The sequence below is a fragment of the Bos mutus genome, chromosome 27, assembly GCF_027580195.1.
Source record: "Bos mutus isolate GX-2022 chromosome 27, NWIPB_WYAK_1.1, whole genome shotgun sequence".
NCBI lineage: Eukaryota > Metazoa > Chordata > Mammalia > Artiodactyla > Bovidae > Bos > Bos mutus.
In genome coordinates, this window is record NC_091643.1 from 26,340,079 (window position 1) to 26,346,078 (window position 6,000).

Genomic DNA, 6,000 nt, shown 5'->3' on the forward strand with positions numbered 1-6,000 from the left:
ACACCACCTAGTGGTAGGAAAATACAAAAGATGTTTTGACTCAGGGCCTAATCTTAAGGGCCTTTATCTAAGTAAATAATGTGCAGCGAGAGGCGGTTTAACATATAATTAAGAGTATAGGGCTTCCCTGGTGGCTCAGTGGTAAAGAATCCACCTGTCAGTGCAGGAGACACGGGTTCGATCTCTGGTCTGGGAAAATCCCACAACTGCCTGCAGAGCAGCTAAACCATGTGCCACAATTACGGAGCCTGTGCTCTAGAACCCATGTTTTGCAACAAGAGAAGCCACCGCCTGCAAAACTGCAACAAAGAGGAGCCGCCACTCGCTACAACTGGAGAAAGCCTGTGTGCAGCAAGGAAGACCAAGCACAGACCGCACCCCCCGCTCCCCACCCCGAAAAAAAATGAGTGTAGCTGCTTGAGACAGACTGCTGTGGTAGACAAACCTTGCTGTCTTTTTGAGTTTGATGACTTTGTAAAGTTATGTGTGTGTGTGTGTGAAAGTCAGTCGGGTCTGACTTTCTGTGACCCCATGGACTGTAGCCCTTCAGGCTCCTCTGTCCTTGGAATACTGTCCAGGCAAGAATACTGGAGTGGGTTGCCATGCCCTTCTCCAGGGGATCTTCCCTACCCAGGGATCAAACCCAGGTCTCCCTCATTTGTAAGTTATATAACTTCCATGTAACTGTGTTTCTCCAGCTGTAAAATGGGATATCTCCTAGGGTAATGATGAATATTGAGAGTTAATATAGGAAAAGACTTTTAAAATTTCTGATAAGTTGTGCATCATAAATGTTAGCTATTATTATTAGCTATCAAAGTGCCCTGAGAAAGATATAAATGAAATGTTGTAGCAAGCTATTATCTCTTGTCTTCCAGGTCTGAGGTGATATTTCATTGTGGTTTGATTTGCATTTCCCTAATAATTAGTGACATTGAGTGTCTTTTCATGTACCTGTTGACCTTTGGAAAGATATCTATTCAGTTCCTTTGACCATTTAAAATAGCTTTTTCTATTGAATTTCTTACATATTTTGGATATTAATCCCTTATCAGATGTATGATTTGCAAATATTTTCTCCATTTCTGTAGACTGCCTTTTTATTTCTGGTTGTTTCTTTCGACTTCCCTGGTGGCTCAGATGGTAAAGTGTCTGCCTACAATGCAGGAGACCCGGGTTCAATCCTTGGGTCTGGAAGATCCCCTGGAGAAGGAAATGGCAACCCACTCCAGTATTCTTGTATGGAAAATCCCATGGACGGAGAAGCCTGGTTGGCTACTGTCCATGGGGTCACAAAGAGTTGGACACGACTGAGTGACTTCACTATCTATCTATCACTGTCTTTGCTGTGACCAACTTTTTAAAAGGTTTGTTGTAGTCTCAGCCATCAGCACCACCTTGTGGACAAATAAGAAATGGCTACATTTTGCTCAAGTAGCATCAGTTCAGTTCGGTTCATGGCACCCCACTCCATTACTCTTGCCTGGAAAATCCCATGGACAGAGGAGCCTGGTAGGCTGCAGTCCATGCTAAGGGTCGAACACGACTGAGCGACTTCACTTTCACTTTTCACTTTCATGCATTGGAGAAGGAAATGGCAACCCACTCCAGTGATCTTGCCTGGAGAATCCCAGGGATGGGGGAGCCTGGTGGGCTGTAGTTTATGGGGTCGCCCAGAGTCGGACACGACTGAAGTGACTTAGCAGCAGCAGCAGCAGTCACTCAATTGTGTCCGACTCTTTGCGACCCCATGGACTGCAGGACACCAGGCTTCCTTGTCCATCACCAACTCCTGGAGCTTACTCAAACTCATGTCCGTCAAATCGGTGATGCCATCCAACGATTTCATCCTTTGTCAGGCAGCATCAGATCAGATCAGATCAGATAAGTTGCTCAGTCGTGTCCGACTCCTTGCGACCTCATGAACCGCAGCACGCCAGGCCTCCCTGTCCATCACCAACTCCCGGAGTTCACTCAGACTCACGACCATCGAGTCAGTGATGCCATCCAGCCATCTCATCCTCTGTCGTCCCCTTCTCCTCTTGCCCCCAATCGCTCCCAGCATCAGAGTCTTTTCCAATGAGTCAACTCTTCGCATGAGGTGGCCAAAGTACTGGAGTTTCAGCTTTAGCATCATTCCTTCCAAAGAAATCCCAGGGCTGATCTCCTTCAGAATGGACTGGTTGGATCTCCTTGCAGTCCAAGGGACTCTCAAGAGTTTTCTCCAACACCACAGTTGAAAAGCATCAATTCTTCAGCGCTCAGCCTTCTTCACAGTCCAACTCTCACATCCATACATGACCACAGGAAAAACCATAGCCTTGACTAGATGAACCTTTGTTGGCAAAGTAATGTCTCTGCTTTTCAATATGCTATCTAGGTTGGTCATAACTTTCCTTCCAAGGAGTAAGCGTCTTTTAATTTCATGGCTGCAGTCACCATCTGTAGTGATTTTGGAGCCCAGAAAAATAAAGTCTGACACTGTTTCCACTGTTTCCCCATCTATTTCCCATGAAGTGATGGGACCGGATGCCATGATCTTCGTTTTCTGAATGTTGAGCTTTAAGCCAACTTTTTCACTCTCGACTTTCACCTTCATCCTCAGGCAGCATCAGGTTATGAAAAAATATCCAGTCTGGACTATCAGGAAAGCTTAGTCCCAACCGACAGCACCACCTTGTGGACAACTAAGAAAATGGCTGCATTTTGCTCAAGTAGCTTCTGGTTGTCTTAAAAGTACCCATACCCAAATGAACTTACTTGCAAAACAGAAAGATATTCACAGACTTAGAGAAGGAAGTTACGATTGCTGGAGGAAAGGGATAGTTAGGGAGTTTGGGATGGACATGTACACACCGCTGTATTTAAAATGGATAACCAGCAAGGACCTACTGTATAGCACGTGGGACTCTGCTCAATGTTACGTGCAGGCCTGGATGGGAGAGGAGTTTGGGGGAGAACGGGTGTGTGTATGTGTATGGCTGAGTCCCTTCACTGTTCACCTGGAACTGTCACAACATTGTTTGTTGATTGACTATCACTTCAGTTCAGTTGCTCAGTCGTGTCCGACTCTTTGCGACCCCATGAATCACAGCACGCCAGGCCTCCCTGTCCATCACCAGCTCCTGGAGTTCACTCAAACTCATGTCCATTGAGTCGGTGATGCCATCCAGCCATCTCATCCTCTGTTGTCCCCTTCTCCTCCTGCCCCCAATCCCTCCTAGCATCAGGGTCTTTTCAAATGAGTCAACTCTTCGCATGAGGTGGCCAAAGTATTGGAGTTTCAGCTTTAGCATCAGTCCTTCCAATGAACACTCAGGACTGATCTCCTATAGGATGGACTGGTTGGATCTCCTTGCAGTCCAAGGGACTCTTCAAGAGTCTTCTCCAACACCACAGTTCAAAAGCATCAATTCTTTGGCGCTCAGCTTTCTTCACAGTCCAACTCTCACATCCATACGTGACCACTGGAAAAAACATAGCCTTGACTAGATGGACCTTTGTTGGCAAAGTAATGTCTCTGCTTTTGAATATACTATCTAGGTTGGTCATAACTTTCCTTCCAAGGAGTAAGCGTCTTTTAATTTCATGGCTGCAATCACCATCTGCAGTGATTTTGGAGCCCAGAAAAATAAAGTCTGACACTGTTTCCACTGTTTCCCCATCTATTTCCCATGAAGTGATGGGACCAGATGCCATGATCTTAGTTTTCTGAATGTTGAGCTTTAAGCCAACTTTTTCACTCTCTTCTTTCACTTTCATCAAGAGGCTTTTTAGTTCCTCTTCACTTTCTGCCATAAGGGTGGTGTCATCTGCATATCTGAGGTTATTGATGTTTCTCCTGGCAATCTTGATTCCAGCTTGTGCTTCTTCCAGCCCAGCGCTTCTCATGATGTACTCTGCATAGAAGTTAAATAAGCAGGGTGACAATATACAGCCTTGACGTACTCCTTTTCCTATTTGGAACCAGTCTCTTGTTCCATGTCCAGTTCTAACTGTTGCTTCCTGACCTGCATACAGATTTCTAAGGAGGCAGGTCAGGTGGTCTGGTATTCCCATCTCCTTCAGAATGTTCCACAGTTTATCATGATCCACATAATCAAAGGTTTTGGCATAGTCAATAAAGCAGAAATAGATGTTTTTCTGGAACTCTCTTGCTTTTTCCATGATCCAGCGGATGTTGGCAATTTGATCTCTGGTTCCTCTGCCTTTTCTAAAACCAGCTTGAACATCTGGAAGTTCATGGTTCACGTATTGCTGAAGCCTGGCTTGGAGAATTTTGAGCATTACTTTGCTAGTGTGTGAGATGAGTGCAATTGTGCGGTAGTTTGAGCATTCTTTAGCATTGCCTTTCTTTGGGCATGAAATGAAAATGAATGAAAACTGACCTTTTCCAGTCCTGTGGCCACTGCTGACTTTTCCAAATATGCTGGCATATTGAGTGCAGCACTTTCACAGCATCATCTTTCAGGGTTTGAAATAGCTCCACTGGAATTCCATCACCTCCACTAGCTTTGTTCATAGTCATGCTTTCTAAGGCCCACTTGACTTCACATTCCAGGATGTCTAGCTCTAGGTGAGTGATCACACCATCGTGATTATCTGGGTCGTGAAGCTCTTTTTTGTACAGTTCTTCTGTGTATTCTTGCCACTTCTTCTTAATATCTTCTGCTTCTGTTAAGTCCATACCATTTCTGTCCTTTATCGAGCCCATCTTTGCATGAAATGTTCCCTTGGTATCTCTAATTTTCTTGAAGAGATCTCCAGTCTTTCCCATTCTGTTGTTTTCCTCTATTTCTTTGCATTGATTGCTGAGGAAGGCTTTCTTATCTCTCCTTGCTATTCTTTGGAACTCTGCATTCAGATGCTTATATCTTTCCTTTTCTCCTTTACTTTTTGTTTCTCTTCTTTTCACAGCTATTTGTAAGGCCTCCTCAGACAGCCATTTTGCTTTTTTGCATTTCTTTTCCATGGAGATGGTCTTGATCCCTGTCTCCTGTACAATGTCATGAACCTCTGTCCATAGTTCATCAGGCACTCTATCAGATCTAGTCCCTTAAATCTATTTCTCACTTACATTGTATAATCATAAGGCATTTGATTTAGGTCATATCTGAATGGTCTAGTGGTTTCCCCCACTTTCTTCAATTTAAGTCTGAATCTGGCAATAAGGAGTTCATGATCTGAGCCACAGTCAGCTCCCAGTTTTGTTTTTGCTGACTGTATAGAGCTTCTCCATCTTTGGCTGCAAAGAATATAATCAATCTGATGTCGGTGTTGACCATCTGGTGATGTCCATATGTAGAGTCTTCTCTTGTGTTGTTGGAAGAGGGTGTTTGCTATGACCAGTGTGTTCTCTTGGCAAAACTCTGTTAGCCTTTGTCCTGCTTCATTCTGTACCCCAAGGCCAAATTTGCCTGTTATTCCAGGTGTTTCTTGACTTCCTACTTTTGCATTCCAGTCCCCTATAATGAAAAGGACATTTTTTTGATCAACTATACCCCAGTGCAAAATAAAAAGTGTAAAGAAATGATAATAGATGTGAAAGCTCTTTGATATCTACTAAATTTGGAGAAGGAAATGGCAACCCACTCCAGTATTCTTGCCTGGAGAATCCCAGGGACAGAGAAGCCTGGTGGGCTGCTGTCGATGGGGTCACACAGAGTCGGACACGACTGAAGCGACTTAGCATGCATGCATGCATTGGAGAAGGAAATGGCAACCTACTTCAGTATTCTTGCCTGGAGAATCCCAGGGACGGAAGAGCCTGGTGGACTGCTCTCTATGGGGTCGCACAGGGTCGGACATGACTGAAGCGACTTAGCAGCAGCAAATTCAATAAAAGCCTAAAAAATTATTACTACTAAAGGCAGGCATGTGTTGGGCGAATGTGTAATAAAGTTAAGTGTTGCTTAAAAAAAGTACTCATAACCAAATTTGGAATTTAGAAAGCATCCTTGAAGCTGTATTTAGAGGATGTGTTTCCCCTAATACACTTTG